Source organism: Dendrobates tinctorius, unplaced genomic scaffold (genome assembly GCF_039654945.1).
Source record: "Dendrobates tinctorius isolate UK_male_01 unplaced genomic scaffold, ASM3965494v1 ptg000046l, whole genome shotgun sequence".
NCBI classification, from domain to species: domain Eukaryota; kingdom Metazoa; phylum Chordata; class Amphibia; order Anura; family Dendrobatidae; genus Dendrobates; species Dendrobates tinctorius.
The window spans coordinates 38,074,118-38,095,817 of record NW_027361714.1 but is presented as its reverse complement, the minus strand read 5'-3'; the positions used below and the strand labels follow the sequence as shown (position 1 = coordinate 38,095,817).

General features: G+C 45.2%; 1 protein-coding gene across 1 annotated transcript in view; it reads left to right on the top strand.

Annotated features, from left to right (window-relative positions):
- Positions 1-6,932: 6,932 nt before the first annotated feature.
- The window catches only part of TAAR1 (trace amine associated receptor 1), a 41,747-nt gene continuing 26,979 nt past the window's right edge, over positions 6,933-21,700 (top strand). The window contains exon 1 of the mRNA XM_073576120.1: positions 6,933-7,045. The gene's annotated coding sequence lies outside the window, so the exon portion shown is untranslated. The remainder of the gene's footprint in view (positions 7,046-21,700) is intronic.

Here is a 21,700-nt window from a genome sequence, read left to right as displayed (position 1 = left end):
CAGAGCCTTCTGCTCTGCATGCTTGCTAGATCAAACTGTCTCTGACCCTGACACACCCAAACCACTTACTTCAGGGCTTTTAACTGGAATCTGTGGCCGTAGGCCACAAAGAAAACCCGGGTCGGGAATGAAACGGACTGCACCACTACTATCTGTAGTCTGCTTCAAAACATGTGACACCGGTCACAGCCTCACAGAATGGATTCAATTAAATTTTAACAAATTCTTGATGCAAACATAACACCATCTGTAAAAAAAGCTGAAGTTAAAAAGCGGATGGCTTCTACAAATGGATAATGGTCCTAAACACATGTCAAAATCTACAATAGGCTACCTCAAATGGTGCAAGCTGAAGGTTATGAAGTGGCCCTCACAGTCCCTTCATCTGAACATTAATGAAAATCTATGGCTAGACAACAAAATAGAAGTGCGTGCAAGACGACCCAGGAATCTCACAGAATTGGAAGGATTTTTCAAGGAAAAATGGCTGAAAATCTCTCAAACAAGAATTGAAAAACTTTTTGCTGGCTACCAAAAGCATTTACAAGCTGCAACACTTTCAAAAGCGATTGCTACTAGGTGCTCACCATGCAGGGAGCCCAAACTTTTGCATCTCCTCATTTTCTTGTATATAGTTTTTAAAATGTAAAAAATGAAAAAAATAATATATATATATACTGTATATATATATATATATATATATATATATATATACAAAGGAAATTTGTCATCTTTAACTTTAGGCCTTTTAGAGATCATTTCAACTTCAACTTGCTCAACTGTTCACAATAACAGTAGTTTGATTAGGGGTGCAGAAACTTTTGCATGCCACTGTACATTCGGAATTCCTTGAAAATGGGTTTTGTAAACCAAACAACCACGACGACTACTGGGAGAGTAAGCTCACATTAACAGAATGGCTTTTCTTGTATTTCTGTGGTATACAAATAAACAACTGGGAGAATTTGATTTATGGCATTTAGAAGAATGCAGAGAGCCTTCTTATGAAGTTCTCATGTACCATATACCCATTGCTCAACTATGTTTACAATCTTCGTTCGTAATGGAAAATCTTTCTCATGCTATTTTAAGTAAACAGAATAGCTGAATTTAGGCTTAAAAAATCCCTTAATGTCCAATGACGGACACAGTCCGTCATTAGACATCTCCCCTGCTTTGATGAGGGCTCCGACGCAGAGCCCGCATCAAAGTCGGGACATGTCAGCTGTTTTGAACAGCTGACATGTGCCCGCAATATGCGCGAGCGGAATCGCCGTCCGCCCGTGCCTATTAACTAGTTAAATCCCGCTGTCAAAGCTGACAGCGGGCATTTAAATAGCACTTCAGGCCGCCGGGCCGGAAGTGAGCTCATTGCCGACCCCTGTCACATGATCGGGGGTCGGCGTCATGTTGCCTGGGCAACCAGAGGTCTCATAGAGACCTCTATGGTTGGTCCAGGCTGAAAGCACAGCAGTAAACCTGGTACATATGGGCGATCTGCTCATCGCCCATATGTAGCAGAGCCGATCGGGTTGCGCATGCTTCTAGCCTCCTATGGAGGCTATTGATGCATGCCAAAAGTAAAAAAAAAATGTTTAAAAATAAAAAAAATTAAAAAAAACATAAAGTTCAAATCACCCCCCTTTCGACCCAATCAAAATAAAACAGTAAAAAAAAAATCCCACATACACATATTAGGTATCGCCGCGTTCAGAATCGCGCGATCTATCAATAAAAAAAAGTATTAACCCGATCGCTAAACGGCGTAGCGAGAAAAATAGTCAAAACCCCAGAATTACGTTTTTTTGATCTCTGTGACAATGCATTAAAATGCAATAACAGGCGATCAAAAGAACGTGTCTGCATAAGAGTGGTATCATTAAAAACAACAGCTCGGCATGCAAAAAATAAGCCCTCACCCGACCCCAGATCACGAAAAATGGAGACGCTACTGGTCTCTGAAAATGGTGTTGTTTTTTTTTGTCTGTTTTTTTAGCAAACTTTGGATTTTTTTTCACCACTTAGATAAAAAAGAATCTATACATGTTTGGTGTCTATGAACTCATAATGACCTGGCGAATCATAATAGCAAGTCAGTTTTAGCATTTAGTGAACCTAGCAAAAAAGCAAAGCAAAAAACAAGTGTGGGATTGAACTTTTTTTTGCAATTTCACCGCACTTGGAATTTTTTTCCCATTTTGTAGTACACGACATGGTAAAATCATTGGTGTTGTTCAAAAGTGCAACTCGTCCCGCAAAAAATAAGCCCTCACATGGCCATATTGACGGAAAAATAAAAAAAGTTATGGCTCTGGGAAGAAAGGGAGCGAAAAGCAAAAATGCAAAAACGAAAATAACCCCGGTCCTTAAGGGGTTAAGTATTATTCATTGCTAAAGTTCAGCGCGTATTTACATTTGGCAGCGGAATAACGGCCACCGAGCAATTAGGTAGCTAGACTGTGAAAAGAAAAAGGAGAGAGAGAAGGGAAACAGAGAGAACAAAGCGCTGACAATCGAAAATAATGCAATATAGATAATCCTTTATAACAAAAGACGAAGAGGCAGTTGCCAGTTGCGCACCATAAATGTCTTTATTATTATTATTTATTGTTATAGCGCCATTTATTCCATGGCGCTTTACATGTGAGGGGGGTATACATAAAAACAAGTACAATAATCTTAAACAATACAAGTCATAACTGGTACAGGAGGAGAGAGGACCCTGCCCGCGAGGGCTCACAATCTTCAAGGGATGGGTGATAATACAGTAGGCGAGGGTAGAGCTGGTCGTGCAGCGGTTTGGTCGATCGGTGGTTACTGCAGGTTATAGGCTTGTCGGAAGAGGTGGGTCTTCAGGCTCTTTTTGAAGGTTTCGATGGTAGGTGAGAGTCTGATATGTTGTGGTAGAGAGTTCCAGAGTAGGGGTGATGCGCGAGAGAAATCTTGTATGCGATTGTGGGAAGAGGAGATAAGAGGGGAGTAGAGAAGGAGATCTTGTGAGGATCGGAGGTTGCGTGCAGGAAAGTACCGGGAGACGAGGTCACAGATGTATGGAGGAGACAAGTTGTGGATGGCTTTGTATGTCATGGTTAGGGTTTTGTAATGGAGTCTCTGGGCAATTGGGAGCCAGTGAAGGGATTGACAGAGGGGAGAAGCTGGGGAATAGCGGGGGGACAGGTGGATTAGTCGGGCAGCAGAGTTTAGAATAGATTGGAGGGGTGCGAGAGTGTTTGAGGGGAGGCCGCAGAGCATGAGGTTGCAGTAGTCAAGGCGAGAGATGATGAGGGCATGGACTAGGGTTTTTGCAGATTCTTGGGTGAGGAATGAACGGATGCGTGAAATATTTTTGAGTTGAAGTCGGCAGGAAGAGGAAAGGGTTTGGATATGTGGTTTGAAGGAGAGATCAGCATCAAGGATTACTCCGAGGCAGCGAGCTTGTGGGACTGGGGAGAGTGGGCAGTCATTTACTGTAATTGATAGGTTCGTAGGGGGGGTCACGTGAGATGGGGGAAAGATGATGAATTCTGTTTTGTCCATGTTGAGTTTCAGATATCTAGTGGAGAAGAAGGATGAAATAGTGGACAGACATTGAGGGATTCTGGTTAGTAGGGAGGTGATATCTGGTCCAGAGATGTAGATCTGTGTGTCATCAGCATAAAGATGATACTGAAAGCCATGAGATTCTATGAGCTGTCCCAGGCCAAAGGTGTAAATAGAGAACAGCAGGGGCCCTAGGACTGAACCTTGTGGGACTCCGACAGATAGGGGGCGAGGTGAGGAGGTGGTGTGTGAGTGGGAGACGCTGAATGTCCGGTCTGTTAGGTATGATGAGATCCAGGAGAGGGCCAAGTCTGTGATGCCGAGGGATGAGAGGGTCTGTAATAATAGGGAATGGTCCACTGTGTCAAAGGCAGCCGACAGGTCCAGGAGGAGGAGGACAGAGTAGTGTCGCTTGCTCTTGGCAGTTAAGAGGTCATTGGTGACCTTAGTAAGGGCAGTTTCAGTGGAGTGGTGTGACCGGAAGCCAGATTGTAAGCGGTCGAAGAGGGAGCAAGAAGAGAGATGGGAGGACAGTTCAAGGTAGACGTGTTGTTCCAGTAGCTTGGAGGCGTATGGGAGAAGTGATATAGGGCGATAGCTAGATACAGAGGATGGGTCAAGAGAGGGCTTTTTGAGGATAGGTGTGATGGAGGCATGTTTAAAGCTTGAGGGGAAAACACCAGTTGTTAGTGATAGGTTGAAGAGATGGGTTAGGGTTGGGATGAAGACTGTGGTGAGGTTTGGGATGAAGTGGGATGGGATCGGGTCGAGTGCACAGGTGGTGAGATGTGATCTTGAGAGTAGAGTGGAGAGTCGATCTTCTGTAATGGTGGAGAAGTTGGTTTTGAAGGTGGAGGGCTGGGAAGTCGGGAGGAAGGGCTCTGGGGGTTGTTGACCAAAACTGTCCCTGATGTTATCAATTTTCTGCTTGAAAAATGAGGCAAAGTCTTCAGCTGAGATGAGTGGGGAGGGAGGAGGTGCTGGGGGGCGGAGGAGAGAATTGAAGGTGTTGAATAATTGTTTAGGGTTGTGAGACAGGGAGGATATGAGAGATGAGAAGTAGGTTTGTTTAGCTGTGGCGAGTGTGGTCTTGAAAGTAGTGAGGGACTGTTTGAATGCGATGAAATGCTCGTTGGAGTGGGATCTTTTCCATCTGCGCTCAGCAGCCCTGGAAGCTCGCCTCAGCTCTTTGGTCAGGCTGGTGTGCCAGGGCTGTCTGTTGATTTTGCGAGTTTTGGTATGTGTAAGTGGGGCAGCAGATTCCAAAGCTACAGCTATTGTGGTGTTATATAGAGCGGCAGCGTCATCCGCATTGTGTAAGGAACTTATATCTGTAAGAGGGAGGAGGGATTCGGAGAATGAGTGTAGGTCAAGGTGTTTAAGATTCCTGCGAGGGTGTGAAAGTTTGTGGGGTGGGGATTGTAGACATGGAGTGAAGAGGGAAGAGAATGTGAGCAGGTTGTGGTCAGAGAGAGGAAGAGGTGAGTTAGAGAGGTTAGATAGGGAGCAGAGGCGGGTGAAGATGAGGTCCAGTGTGTGGCCATCTTTGTGGGTGGCTGTAGAAGACCATTGAGTGAGGCCGAAGGAGGAAGTGAGAGATAGAAGTTTAGTGGCAGCTGAGAGGGAAGTGTCAATGGGGATGTTGAAGTCGCCCATGATGATAGTAGGGATGTCCGCGGAAAGGAAATGAAGTAACCAGGTGGTGAAGTGGTCAAAGAAGGTGGTGGCTGGCCCTGGGGGGCGGTAGATGACAGCCAGTTGGAGGTTGGAGGGGGAGTAGATGCGCACAGAGTGCACCTCAAAGGAAGGGAGGGTAACAGAGGGTGGCAGTGGGATTGGGGTGAAGGAGCAGGTATCTGACAGGAGAAAACCAACTCCTCTACCATGTTTGCTGCTGGGGCGGGGGGTGTGAGAAAGGTGGAAGCCGCCATACGAAAGTGCAGCAGGAGAGGCTGTGTCAGAAGGGGTGAGCCAGGTTTCGGTGATGGCGAGGAAGGAGAGTTTGGTAGTAACAAAAAGATCATGGATGTAGGAAAGCTTGTTGCAGACAGAGCGAGCGTTCCACAGAGCTCCTGTTAGTGGGACTGGGGAAGCGGGGGCTGGGTGAATGGGTATAAGGTTGGAGAGGTTACGGAAGGTTGTGATAGAGCGTGGATGGGAGGTCGAAATGACTGTGGGAATGTGGTGAGGAGGACCAGGATTTGGGGAGATATCACCAGCAGTGAGAAGGAGCAGAGAAAGTGTTAGCAGGTGGGAGCAGGAGAGGGCATGAGGGGGCTGTCTGTGTTTGGAGACAGAGGATTGTATGTTAAGGAACAGTTTTGAGGCGGAGGTGAGGTGGATGGGGAGGATTGAAGAAGAGATGAACAGTTCCTTACTAGGAGTAGGGATTAGGGGAATTAGCAGAAAGTGAAGGATTATAGGGGTGAAAACAAGCAGAAACATTGTTTACAGTGACTGTGTCCAGTTACCTTCAGTTCCCTTCTGGTTCAATTCTGGTTTTAATTCTTAAATTAATCTTCACACTTCTAGCACACACTTATAGCAATCACAATGCAGACTTGTACTCTGCAATATATGTACAACTAAGTGCAGTCAGGTGTGAAGCAGAGAGGAGTGGTCTCTGCTCATCTTGGCCAGACAATTAAGAGTGGACCAGATGTATATGATCAAGCCAGAGTAAACAAGGTCATAAATAACACTGGGGTAAGCTGGGGTTAGCTGAAAGGCATACCATGTGAATGCTAGGTGCAGAGGCAAGTCTATGTGCAAAGCTGGGTGACGCACTGTGTGTCCTTCATAGACAGACAGCAGGAGAGCAGGAGAGCTGGGTGGATGGACATACCATGTGAATGCTAGGTGCAGAGGCAAGTCTATGTGCAAAGCTGGGTGACGCACTGTGTGTCCTTCATAGACAGACAGCAGGAGAGCAGGAGAGCTGGGTGGATGGACATACCATGTGAATGCTAGGTGCAGAGGCAAGTCTATGTGCAAAGCTGGGTGACGCACTGTGTGTCCTTCATAGACAGACAGCAGGAGAGCAGGAGAGCTGGGTGGATGGACATACCATGTGAATGCTAGGTGCAGAGGCAAGTCTATGTGCAAAGCTGGGTGACGCACTGTGTGTCCTTCATAGACAGACAGCAGGAGAGCAGGAGAGCTGGGTGGATGGACATACCTGTCGGAAGAATAGAGATGCTTGTTAGAGTGCGATGGTGGATTTGTATAACTGCGATCTGTGACCAAATAGGCACTAGTATAGACAAAAAAAAAATGATCATTTTATTATCAGGGTTCCAGTGTAAAGACTGATATCCTGCTTATCTGTCCTTACGCATTTCATGTGCACGTCATCATCAACGACTATCATGAGAATTCTACTGTCTCCAAATAGGAAACATTCCATTCAGCCGAAGATGATGGTCTATGTGGATTACCTGCTGCTCCTGCTGCTGCATGTGTACTCGCTAGCAAACCATTCTGTATGACCTCACTAGTTCACAAGGTAGGCATTCAGATTTATTACCTAGCGATTGAAACTTTTTCTAATCTCTATATATCCTGAGTGGCAATAAAGGTGGACGGATATTAGGTTTTATAATGCTTAAAATGCATGAGTGATGAGATGTGGCTTATTACAAAGTAATAGTTACACAGAATTAGAATTGTAGCTTCTCATTTTCATTCTTTAGCGAAAAATTTTACATAGTTTATTTTTCTTGCCTTGAAGAATAATATTTGTATAATTCATTTTAAAATAATTGACTTTGGTGCTTAGACACGTTTCTGGATATCATTCACACAGGGAGATCCTGAACAGTAATAAATACAATAGTTTTTTTTTTCAAGTATGCTTTTTTGTTATAATTATTATAACTATTCAATATTCTATTGTGACTGTAATGAATTGTGAATATTTCCGATATTGATTCCATCTTTGAGACCATATGATTAGACTTTTCATCATGTGGTTATGGTGGATTAAGATCTTTAGTGTGCTTCTGTTTTTTCTTCTTTTATGGCTCTAGTCTGTCTAGTCACATAACCATTTTAAATAGGCCTTGTTTGAGCTAAGAGGTCAGTTTTAAGACAAATCTCAATCAATGCTGACAGATCCTAATTACTTACAAAAGGGTCCAGCTAAAGCTCTAGCATTTTTTATTGCAAGAGCAGTGCTGTAGAAAATGCTATTCCTGTTGTCAGAAAACATAACAATCCTAGGGGAATGTGTAAAATGTACGGTATGTGTGATCAAAGCCATAAGGCCCCATCACACACAGCGATCTCGCTAGAGACATTGCCGATTTTGTGACGCCACAGCGATCTTGCCAGCGAGATCGTTGTGTGTGATGGGGATCAGCGACCGGCCCCCCCCGCCGGGTATCACTGATCGTGCTCGATCGGCCTGGGCCATTTTTTGATCGCTGGTCTCCTGCTGGCCAGCGCGCATCGCTGCATGTGGCAGCGGGAGCCAACGATCATGCGAGGCTCCCAGCGCTCTAAGCAGACGCTGGGAGCTGGTCTCTAAAGTAAATATCGGGTTACTAAGCGGCGCACGTCACTTAGTTACCTGATGTGCACCTTAGAAACCTGCGTGCTGGCAGCTCCCGGCGCGAGCACGCAGGTTTCTAAGGTACACATCGGGTAACTAAGTAACGCGCGCCACTTAGTAACCCGATATTTACCTTAGCGATCAGTCCTCCCTGGTACTGATCGCTGGTGAAGCTGCCTGTTTGGCAGCTCACCAGCGATCATGTAGCGATGCACCAGCGATCCTGACAAGATCGCATCGTTGTCGGGATCGCTGGTGCATCTTTATGTGTGACGGGGCCTTTATACTGGGAAGTGTACCAAAATTTAGAATGCAATGTATGCACTTCACAGGGTGCAATCTGAAGGGAATAATTCACTATTCACTATACAGCATTACATATTAATAGAGGTTAATTATAATGATGCTATTATTATTATTATTATTATTATTATTATTATTATTAATAATAATAATAATAATAATAATAATCATTGTCTTTGTTTTTGTTACTATTATATTTAGATATTTAAAGACTGGACTTACAATTTGCCACAAGTTGCTGTACCTCTATTGCATCTATCTGCACAATCAGATACCTAGAATTTTTTAAAGGCCCTTAAATTGTCAGGCCATTCAAGTATTGGAAATGATCAGGATGCCCTGTGATGTCTATAATAGGGTGCAGTTGGAAAGGAAGTACAGGAAAGAGGGCTATCTCGCCATTGGATACCAAATTACCTAACTAGACACTAGAGAATATAAGTCCTTTTAACACCTTGCTTTAATATAAAAAGTGTTGTCACTACAGGGCTGGCGGTAACCTACTCACCCGATCTGTCTGTCACCTTACGTTGTCTCTGCTGCACATACTGCAATTATTTTATGTGAGAGAGAGGCACAACAAAAAAGGCAAGTAGGCACTGCTCCGTCCCTTAATACTTCAGTTCCCAAATAACTCATATACTAATGGATAAACGGTCTTATCTTCAGCTGGTGCTTAATGGCAAAAGTGAAAATCCTTACTCCCTAATTATACATACAGCAAAAATTCCACAGCACTCACCAAGATGTAAAAATGAAATCGTTTACTCCATCAGCAGTATATAAATGTGGTAAAAAAAGCACATTTCCATTTTGTGCAATGCAATGTCTCATCCGGGCCTCCAACACCCTGACAAAGGTGCTACAGTGCATTAAAAATGGTTAATAGGTGACCCTTTTTGAGCAGGGGAATTTAATCTATTTTAACCAAAAATCTGAAAACAGATTATTACAATAAATTCTGAAATTTACCTGTGCAGGACTATTATTGAACACCTATTTAGCCTGTCAAAATGGAAACACATACATGCCACACAGACATTATAAGCAAACAGCTGGTGCATTAGCCTTTGTGGCCATCATGTGAACCCCAGCTAGCATTTCTGGTTAATTCTATATCTTTCCAGCATTGACTGTGTGGTAATTGTAACCATCTCGGCAGAAGTAATACCAAACACATACCTATTTGGTCTACTTCACCTATGGCCACTGTATCAATGAGGAGAAAATGGAGAGCATAATGGAATATATGTCATATTACTTGTCTCAGTCACAGCAGGATGATGTAGCCTCTGACAGTGACACCATCAGCCGGAGTCAGTTATCTGCTCACTCCACCTTCTCTGCTGCCATAACACTTAACGTTATGTAGAAAGCAGAATGTCTATTTTGTTAATAAGACCTGTTTCTGATCTGCCTTTTAAAATTCTAACCCCCACTACCAGGAGTAAAAATTTGTGACATTTCTTACACAGAATAAATTGTCATCTGAATCAGGGATGATGATGATGTTTCTGAGGTAGACGAAATCTGAAAACCAGAGAGGGGTGCCAAAAAGGTGATATCCTAAGTGGCTAAAAGATTCTCTGAGGCAACATGAGCATGTTCTGTGTTTAATAGTGATGGGTGAGCACTAAAATGCTCAGGAGCTCGTTGCTTGGGTTGAGCATATTGAAATGCTTGGGTGCTTGACCCGAGCAACGAGCCCAATGTAAGTCAAAGGAAAACCCCAGCATTTTTGCTGTGATGGGGGGGTCTTTAGGGTCTAAATATGTTGGAAATCCATGGGAACTGTGCTCAAATGACATGGGAACATCATGGGGAAGACACCTGGTCACTGCTGTGAACAATGTTGTAAGGGTTTTATGCCAATTTTATAGGCGCACAAAAAAACATACAAAAACAAAACCAAAATGGATTTACCTGGGAAATATGTTAAGGAACATCCTGTTAGCACTGCTGCCAGCTCCTTGCTCTGTCCCGGGGTCCGCCGCTGCCTGCTCCCTTGTCACTGCCACTGGCCCAGTGTCCGCCGCTGCACCCGCTCTATCATGCGCCTCCTGTCCCTCCATTCCCCAGCGTGCAGCATCCCGGCGCGCTCTCCCCCTTGCGTCGGCCATGCGCACAGTACCTCCAAGCACGCGCCTTAGGGCCAGGCCGTGCGCCCCCTCACTGCTGATGTCTCCCTGTGTGACCTGACCCTGCAGTACCTCCGGGCCAATGGGAGACGGCCACCGGGTATTTCAGGCCGCCCTACGTTAGTGGAGGCACCTGACTTTTAAGTTTCTTACTTTGTACTTAGGCCCTGCTTGCCTCTGCCACTCTCTGCTTGCCGCCACTTGTCTTGCTAGCCATCGCTTGCTACCAATAGCCATTTTGCCTCTTAACCCTGTGTGTTTCCCTCTGTCTCTTCCAGAAGCCTGCTCCAGTCCCGCGTCTTCCTGGTGTTCTGCTCCGTCCCTTCCTCTGCACTCCTCCATAACCGCTCCTCTTGGTCTCCCATCTTCTCCGGAATCCTTCCAGTCCTATCGTCTCACCCCACTACCTGCTCGTCCACCTGTGCTAACCCCTGGTCCTGGCAGTCGTGGTGCTTGAGATCCCTGAGCCTGCCCCTAACAGTCCCTGTATAGGGGTTGCTTCCACCTGGCATGCTCGCTCGGGGAGAGTTCAGTGTCAGGGCCCAGAGGGTCCACTCTTGAAGCCCGCTGCCTTCAGCGTAACACATCCTTTCCAGGGTAATGATTTGTATGTAAGGCAAAATAAATAACCCACTTATCTTGCCATGTGGTGTGTGACACATCATTCGACACATCCTGTTTAATTTATGAAGGAGGGACTCTGAAAGTCACAAAGCCTATTTTTATAGGGCCATAAGGTGGCCTTTACTATTCTTTAAGGTCCAGCAGTCGGCGCTCACTATTCTTAGATATCCAATAGCCGACTATGCTTTGTTGTTTCCCATTATTAAACAGTGAGTCTCTTATACTGTTACTGCGTATGCAGTGAGTGACAGGGCTTCCCAAAATTTGGACGCTCCCCCAATAACCCATTGAACAGACGTCCTGGATGGCCACATGAAGCCAAAGTTCCCATTATTATTCATTTGGTACTCCCATACTGTTTGCCTATGCATTGAAAGCAAGGCCTGCCCTGCCCCAAAGTTACATGCACCCCAATAACCCTTTGAACCGACGTACTGGATGGCCACAAGTTCCCACTATTATTCATTTGGTATTCTCATACTATTTGCCTATTCATTGAATGCAAGGCCTGCCTGCCCCAAAGTTACATGAACCCCAATAACCTTTTGATCAGATGTCCTGGATGGCCACATGAAACCAAAGTTCCCATTATTATTCATTTGGTACTCACATAATGTTTCTCCAAAGCAAAGAGAACAGGCGAATGGCACTAGGGAACAAAAATCACCACTCAAGGAACCAAAGAAATCTGAACACCACGCTTAGCATAGCTGGTATTGGTGCTTGACGAAAAACAGACAAAATTCAAGGAACAGTAGAAGAAAAAACATAGCACTCACCAGCAAAAATAAGCTCCAATAGTCCTTTATTTATGTAAGTGCCATGGACAAGCAGGACATGTGAGACGTATATACGGGGGGAGAGAGGACTACGGCCGTTTCGCGATTACTCGCTTCTACGGGTCTAGATGCAATAATCAACCTCAGTTCAACTCCTTTATAGGGATCAAGACCTTAACAAATTATAACAAGTTGTGCAAACATACACCAACATTCAAAATATAAAAAAGTATCATGATTACTACTATATGCAGAGTACAAAAAAATTATCAACATTTATGACTTTAGATAGCAATATATAACAAGAGAGCTAATAGCACAATCAAAGAAAAACAGAGAGATCAATTCTGTCATTTAGACCAAGCGGACCCTGCACATTAGCCCTTAGGATCCAACGGGCTTCTAATCTTAATAAAATTTTATCATAATTACCTCCTTGCGGTGGTTAATCAATTTTTTCAATACCTGTAAAACTTAGCGCTTCAGGGTTAGCGTTATGCTTTTCATTGATGTGTTTAATGAGGCGCAGTGATCCTTTACCTGTACTAATAGAGCGATAATGCTCACTAAACCGCACAGTCAGCGGCCGAAGAGTCTTACCTATATAAAAATAACGGCTTGGGCAGAATAAAATATAAACTAACCCTTTGACAAGAAATATAATTCTGAACCATATGCTTAACAGAGCCAAAATGTATGGGATTAGATGTTGAATGCAGGTGACTGTATTTACAGTGTCCGCATTTATAATTACCTTTTGGTAAGCTGGAACGCAACCAATTATTATCAGAAGGAAGCAAGCGATTATGCACCAGCAAATCTCCTACATTATGTGCCCTCTTGTAAGCAAATTGTGGCATTAGCATACCCATTTGTTGAAAAACTTTATATGAAATGATAAGATGCCAATTCTTCCTTATAGCCACATGAATAAACTTATCCATAGGGCTATGCCTAAAGCAAAAGGAGAATTTTTGCGGTTTTTCACCTTGCGGAAAATCATCACATTTTTTCATTTTTTTATTATACAACAGGTCAAACTGTGAACATTTTTTTACTCGCTCGTGGGCTTCATCTAACAAACTTAGAGGATAACTTCTCTCCAAAAGGCGTGTTTTCAGTTCTATAATCTGTTTATTGAAAATTTCCGCATTATTATTAATTTTTACGAAGCCTCAACATCTGACTATAGGGAAGACCTTTTTTAGTATGCCATGGGTGGGAACTCTTATAATGTAAAACATTATTAGTTGCTGTTTGGTTTCTAAACACCTCTGTTTGCAAATTCTCGTCTCGCACTTGAATTTTAACATCCAAAAATTCCAAAATTTGTCCTCCTAAGAAAGAGGTAAAGAGCATATTGTAAAGATTAACCTCATTTAAATAGCTAACAAAGTTCACAAAATCCCCCTCAAAGCCATCCCAGATAACAAATATGTCTTTCACAAAACGCAGATAAGTGTGAATATATTTAAGGTATGGATTAGAACTAGATCTAATGTAATGTTCCTCAAATCTGGCTAAAAATAAATTTGCAAAAACACATTACACAGGAGTACCCATTGCTGTACCGACTTGTTGAAGATACCACTTATCTAAGAACTTGAAAGCATTGTGTGTCAACATGAAATCAAGTGCTTCAATCACTAAAGAGACAAAATCTTGAGCTTTATCTGTATTCATAAGAACAATCTCTTTTTTAGCTGAAATGCCAATATCATGAGGAATCCGAGTGAAAAACTTTCCACATCTATTGAAACTAATGAAAAATTTGGTTGCCATTCTACATTTTTTAATTTTTTTCAAAAGGTCTCCAGAATCTTTAACAAAAGATGGAATGGATCTTAACAGAGGTTTTAGGAGCAAATCTACATAATGGGATAATGGCTCTGTCAAGGAATTTCTGCCAGATGTAATTGGGCAACCGGGAGGCTCTGAGAGGGTGTGACGAGTCAGCTTATGCTGAGTCGTTTTCTTTAGAGTGGACCCTCTGGGTCGTGGCACCCACCCACCTAGGGCGAGCTAACCTTGTGTGGAACCACCCCTTATACAGGGAATGTCAGGGGCAAGACCAAGGGGGTGAGCCACCACGACAGCTGAAACCAGTCGGCTGGCTCAGGTAGACACAAAGTACGAGTGTCTGACGACAAAGGACGTGCAGGAAACAAGACAAGACGTGAATTCAAGGTATCTTCATTAAGGCAAACTCAGGGTAACATCAGGTGCAAAACGTGATAACAGGCAAAACACAGCAAGGTGCACCATGGCATGGTACGTGCCAGGTGGCACGCCAGGATACCGGCAAGGAGTCGATGGCATCGGACTCCAGACAGCTGGCGATGATCAACAGGATCAGGGCTTCAGGCTGCGGACATCAGCTCCGGACATCAGGCCACAGTCGTCAAGCTCGGGATCCCAGGCAGCGATCGGTAGGTTCCGGGCATCCGGCAGGCAAACCAGGGTTCAGGCAAGGAGGCACGATAGATCTCCAGACATGGTGCGTGTTAGGGAACACGCCAAGGTCCAAGGCAAGGTTCCAACCAGGGTGCGTGCTAGGGGCACACCAGGGTCTAAGGCAAGGTGCAAGGCAAGGTGCATGTGTAGGAGACACGCCAGGTTCAAAGTACAAAACACGGTGCGTGTGTAGGAGACACGCCAGGGTTCAAAGTTCAAAGTACAAGACATGGTGCGTGTGTAGGAACACGTCTAGGTTGAAGGTCCAAGGCAAGGTCCTGCGCGTGCCGAGGGACACGCCAGGGTCAGGGTACAAGGCATAGTCCTGCGGGTGCAGAGGGACACGCCAGAGTCAGATTCAAGTTGGGGTGCGTGCTAAGAGACACTCCAGGGTTCAGGCTAAGGCAAGGGCCTGTGTTGTGAGCTCATTTTCTCGTTCACCTTTGATGTCCGATGAACTCCCTCTGCTGGTGAAAGGAGATGGTGAAACTGATTTGGATGGGAGAAGCCTGTCACCTGAACAGGTGGATTGCGATTGGACATCCAGAATCTCTGAGTGGATTTCTCTGCTCTGAGCTCTGGCTTCCAGTTCAGTTCCTGTCTTCTAAAGCTAAGTTTTACTCTGTTATTGTTCCATGAGATCTTGTCTGATTTGCTTAGTTTTGTGTTCTGCCAGTCCCGGCTGGGGCTCTGCTGAATTTCCATTTTTTGTCCCTGATTGGTTAAATCTCTTTTGCTCCGTCTTCAGAATATATCGGAGTGCTGATATAGGGATTTTGAAGTCTAGTGACTTCAGGGCCGTTTTTCCTATAAGACATGTTGGGACATTTTTGGTAGGGTTTTTGCGGATTGCAGCCAGCATCTTTTCTGTCCTTTCCTATCAAGTTAGTTGGGCCCCATCATTTGCTCTGCCTGTCTTTCTGTCTGTGTTTGTGTTTTCATCTGTTTTCACCGACAATACATGTTGGGGGCTGTCTATTGCTTTGGGGTCTGCTCTGGGGCAGTTTAGATTTCTCCTTTCTTTCTTTAGGCTTATTTAGTTCTCCGGCTGTGAAAAGGCATCTAGGACCACCGTAGGAACGCTCCACGGCTACTGTTAGTTGTTGTGAATAGGATCAGGGGTCTGCAATCCGCTAGCTACCAACCTCTCCGGTTTTCTGCACTTAGCTTGCATTTTTGTTTTTTCCTCCTCCGGTGACTCATTCATAACAGGCCTGCACGTGCTAGGAGGCAAGCCAGGGTTCTGGCTAAGGCAAGGGCCTGCGCGTGCTAGGAGGCATGCCAGGGTTCAGGCTAAGGCAAAGGCCTGCGCGTGCCAGGAGGCACACCAGGGTTCAGGCTAAGGCAAGGGCCTGCACGTGCTAGGAGGCACACCAGGTTTCAGACTAAGGCCTGTGCATGCAAGAAGGCACAACAGGATACAAGCTAGAGCCTGTGCGTGCAAGAGGGCATGACAGGGTATAGGCTAGGGCCTGTGCATGCTAAAGGGCACGACAGGGTACATGGCAAGACGTGTGCGTACTTTTACAGAAGCACGGGGAGGTATGCCAAGGAGCAGGCTAGGGCCTGCGTGTGCTATTAGAGAAGCACGCAAAGCACAGTGCAGAGACTGTGTGGGTGCAAGGAAGCACAGCGAGCATGGCTGGGGCACTGGCTAGCTGGTTGGGCTGCGGCACAGACAGACGGGCAAGACTGAGGCGAACCCGGCTGAGGCATAACAGGTGACACAGCTGTCACTGGCCGACGAGCATGGCTGAGGCACAAGCAGGCGGGCACGGCTAGGGCGGGCACGACTGAGGCACAGACAGGAGGCTAGGAAGGCCAGCAAGGCAAGAAACAAAGCAAGGCAAGGCAAGGAACAGAGCAAGGAGCGTAGCGTAGGCAGAAACACAGAGTCAGGTTCCAGAGAGTATAGGGCTAGCAGCGGAGCGTAGGCTGAAGCCCAGAGCCGGGTCAAGGAAGAACATTGAGACTAGCCAGGAAATGTGCTTGAGAAGCACCATAGGTCAGAGAGCAAAGGAATGGTGCGTGTGCCACGAGGCACAACAGAGCACCAGGCAGAGCAAAGGCAAAACATGGCAAAGCAGGCAAAGGCAGAGAACACTGGAAGGACTACAAGTCAAAGCATAGCAAAGGTAAGACAGGGCAAAGCAGCCAAAGGCAGAGAACACAGGCAGAACTACAAGTCAAAGCATAGCAGACAACACAAGACATGGCACAGGACAAAAAGCAGCGTACAAGTACAGAGCATGTGCAGAGACACACGACAGGGCAGAGTGCAGGGGCACAGAATACAGGGAGCGACCGAGCAGATCAAGCAGCCATGCAGGGCAGCAACACAATACTCAGGCCCCAACCATAGGAAGGGGCGTTCTGATATAGCACCATAGCACCTGCACTTCTGGGTCAGGACCAGGGAAGGACTTCCAGTTCAGTCCTCCAGGATCATAGAGATCATTGCTAGATCAGACTGGGCTGGACCATAGAGAAGGTCACATGATCAGGGGCTCCAGAAACACTGAGAGGTTAGCTGGGTCAGACAGTGCTGGAACATAGGAAAGGTCACATGATCGGGGCTCCAGGAACACAGAGAGGATTGCTGCAGGCAGAACAGAGATGGCTGGTCACACAGCAACGGCGTATGGCCATGAGGTAAAACACACATGCGCACTGGCAATGGCAGGCAGCCATGAGATGAGGCGCGCGTGCACACTGCTCCAGGCATCTTGCAGCACAACAGTCACGAGGTGCATGTGCACACTGTTTCCAGTGATCTTGCAGCATAAGACATAACGGGCATGAGAGTTCAGTGCACGTGCACACTGCTCCAGGAGTCATGCGGCATACCAGACATGGCGGGCACGATAGTTCGGTGCGCATGCACAGTGCTCAAGGAGTCATGCGGCATACCAGACATGGCGGGCATGATAGTTCAGTGTGCATGCACACTGCTCCAGGGGTCATGCGGCATAACATACATGGTGGACATGACAGAGGGATTTATGAACTTTAGGGAGACTGTACCAATAAGGGATCTCAGGAAACTCAGGCAAAAGTTTTTCAACCTGCTTTTTAGATAGTATTCCTCTTTCCACACATTTTCTAATGAGGGAACGCAATTTGTCTTTATATTTCTGAAGTGGATTTTTCTCAAGGATACAATACGTACTAGAATCATTTAATTGGCCTAAAGCTTCAGAGGTATAATATTCCTTGTGTAATAAGACTAAGTTACCCCCCCTTATCGACTATCCTGAACATAATATAATCCCAATTTTCATGTCATTCAATGCTTTTATTTCAATATCTGTAAGGTTTTTATTAGATGTAAGGTAAATCAGTGCTTCTGTATCTTTAATTACAATTTCATGAAATAAATCAATATTATTACCTGGAGATGCCGGTGGCATATAACTTGATTTTACAGCCCCTAAAAAGGGTTTATGAGAACCACAAAAATCCCTATTTTGCTCCAAATTAAAAGAAGGATCTGCTATACTGATCAATAGAGACACATCACAAAGAAAATTAGGATCACAATCAGATTTCAACATAATACTCAATGGTCCTAAAGACGCTGGGTTTTCACCTTCATAACAAGAAGACGCATCAGCTGACGTCACATTAGAAAAAGATTTCTTCAGGTGCAATTTTCTAATGCTCTTAAATTATTCAATTCTGAAGTCAATATAATCAAACTGCTCAGAAACACAAAAATTAAGACCTTTGGTCAGGACTTGGACATGGTCTTTAGTAAGCTGGTGTTCGGAAAGATTTGTTATTTGGAAAGATTATTTCGGTGTTGTTATTTCTTCCAAGAAACTTGTTTCCGTTTTCTTCCTTGCTCTACTGTTTTTTCCACCTCTCCGTGTCTTCGCCCTAAAGGGAAGTAGAGGGGGAAATATTTGTATTTAATTCACCTCGCTCCTCCGTGGCACTAGAATCGGAATCTGTAGTCCATCCCTTTTTTTTCTTCTACTCCAATAATGTTTGCCCATGAAGTGAATGCAAGGCCTGCTCCAAATTTAGACGCAATCCAATAACCCATTGGACAGATGTCCTGGATGGCCACATGAAACCAAAGTTCCCATTATTATTCATTTGGTACTCCCATAATGTTTGCCCATGAAGTGAATTCAAGGCCTGCCCTGCCCCAAAGTTACACGCACTTCAATAACCCTTTGAACTGACGTACTGGATGGCCACATGAAACCAAAGTTCCCATTATTATTCATTTGGTACTCCCATAATGTTTGCCTATGAAATGAATGCAAGGCCTGCCCTGCCCCAAAGTTACACGCACCCCAATAACCCTTTGAACAGATGTCCTGGATGGCCACATTAAACCAAAGTTCCCATTATTATTCATTTGGTACTCCCATAATATTTGCCTATGAAATGAATACAAGGCCTGCCCTGCCCCAAAGTTACACGCACCCCAATAACCCTTTGAACAGATGTCCTGGATGGCCACATGAAACCAAATTTCCCATTATTATTCATTTGGAACTCTCATAATGTTTGCCCATGAAGTGAATGCAAGACCTGCTCCAAATTTGGACACACCAAATAACCCTTTGATCAGATGTCCAGGATGGCCACATTAAACCAAAGTTCCAATTACTCTTCATTTGGTACGCGCATACTGTTTTCCTATGTATTGAATGCAAGGCTTGCCCTGCCCCAAAGTTACTTTCACCTCAATAACCCTTTGAACCAACGTACTGGATGACCACATGAAACCAAATTTCCCATTATTATTCATTTGGAACTCTCATAATGTTTGCCCATGAAGTGAATGCAAGGCCTGCCTTGCCCCAAAGTTACACGCACCCCAATAGCCCTTTGAATCGACATACTGGATGGCCACCTGAAAGCATTGTTCCCACTATTATTCATTTGGTACTGTTTGGCTATGCAGTGAATTGTTGAGCCTGAAGAACCTACATTGGAGGATGTCAGTGTTGAGGATGAAGAACTGGCAGTGGAGCAATGTTGAGCCTGAAGAACCAGCAGTGGTGAATTTCTGCGTTGAGGGTGAAAAAACTGCAGTGGAGCATTGAAGTGTTTAGCCTAAAAAAACAGCAGCGGAGAGTTTCAGTGTTGAGGGTGAAAAAACTGCAGTGGAGAATTGTAGTGTTGAGGCTGAAGAACCTGCATTGGTGAATTACAGTGGTGAGCCTGAAGAACCAGCAGTGGAGAATTTCAGTGTTGAAGCTGAAAAAAATGCAGTGGAGAATTGCAGTGCTGAGGCTAAAGAACCTGCATTGGTGAATTGCTGTGGTGAGCCTGAAGAACCAGCAGTGGAAAATTTCAGTGTTGAGACTGAAGAAACTGCAGTGGAGAATTGCAGTGTTGAGACTGAAGAACCTGCATTGGTGAATTTCAGTGGTGAGCCTGAAGAATCAGCAGTGGAGAATTTCAGTGTTGAGGCTGAAGAAACTGCAGTGGAGAATTGCAGTGTTGAGGCTGAAGAACCTGCATTGGTGAATTGAAGTGGTGATCCTGAAGAACCAGCAGTGGAGAATTTCAGTGTTGAAGCTGAAGAAACTGCAGTGGAGAATTGCAGTATTGAGGCTGAAGAACCTGCATTGGTGAATTGCAGTGGTGAGCCTGAAGAACCAGCAGTGGAGAATTTCAGTGTTGAGGCGGAAGAAACTGCAGTGGAGAATTTCAGTGTTGAGGCTGAAGAACCTTCATTAGTGAATTGCAGTGGTGATCCTGAAGAGCCAGCAGTGGAGAATTTCAGTGTTGAGGCTGAAGAACCTGCATTGGTGAATTGTAGAGTTGAGCAAAACGGGCCGAAAAAATTCAAAAGTCGCCGACTTTTGGCAAAGTCGGGTTTCATGAAACGAAACCCGACCCTAGGATGAGGTCGGCCACGAGGTCGGCGACTTACGCGCCAAAGTCGCGTTTCAAAAGTTTGTTTTGCGCTCTTTTTCAGCCAATCAGGATCCACGGACACTGTGGGCAACGTGATGACATAGGCACGGGTCACCACCATCTTTCAGAAGGGCATGCAAGTGATTGGCTTGCTTTGGTGGGCGTCACAGGGGGTATAAAAGGGCGTGCACGCCGACCGCCATCTTACTTCTGCCGATCTCAGTATAGGGAGAGGTTGCTGCTGATTCTGTAGGGAGAGCGTTAGGCAGGGAAGAAGACCAAAAAACTGCTTCTGCTGCTAGCGATTTGGCCTGCACAACACACCAGTCACTGTGTGTGCAGTGCAAGGGGAGGCTATATAGTGGTGTATCAGTGGTGTTGGTTGTTGGGCTGCCTTCTAAGGCTTCCTGACAGGCTGGCATTGCTGTTTACCCACTGCTCTGCAAACTGCTTTTTTAAAAGCAATCCAATCTCCCTTATCCTCTAGTCACTTTGGTCACAGCTGTGCCATCGAGCCTGTCACATAGCGCTCAGATATTCATTGGGCCTCAAACTGCTTTTTTTAAAAGCAATCCCAATTTTTTTTTTTTGTCTTGCTGAGAAGAAAAAAAAACTGCTTCTGCTGCTGATAGCAATTTGGCCTGCACAACACACCAGTCACTGTGTGCAGTGCAAGGGGAGGCTATATAGTGGTGTATCAGTGGTGTTGGTTGTTGGGCTGCCTTTTAAGGCTTCCTGACAGGCTGGCATTGCTGTTTACCCACTGCTCCGCAAACTGCTTTTTTAAAAGCAATCCAATCTCCCTTATCCTCTAGTCACTTAGGTCACAGCTGTGCCATCGAGCTTGTCACATAGCGCTCAGATATTCATTGGGCCTCACACAATCCAAAAGTGTCCAGTGCCAAAAGTGTGTGCAGAGATTCTAACTCTCACTTATCCTCTAGTCACTTAGGTCACAGCTGTGCCATCGAGCTTGTCACATAGCGCTCAGATATTCATTGGGCCTCACACAATCCAAAAGTGTCCAGTGTCCAAAAGTGTGTGCAGAGATTCAAAATCTCACTTATTCTCTAGTCACTTAGGTCACAGCTGTGCCATCGAGCCTGTCACATAGCGCTCAGATATTCATTGGGCCTCACACAATCCAAAAGTGTCCAGTGTCCAAAAGTGTGTGCAGAGATTCAAAATCTCACTTATTCTCTAGTCACTTAGGTCACAGCTGTGCCATCGAGCTTGTCACATAGCGCTCAGATATTCATTGGGCCTCACACAATCCAAAAGTGTCCAGTGTCCAAAAGTGTGTGCAGAGATTCAAACTCTCACTTATCCTCTAGTCACTTAGGTCACAGCTGTGCCATCGAGCTTGTCACATAGCGCTCAGATATTCATTGGGCCTCACACAATCCAAAAGTGTCCAGTGTCCAAAA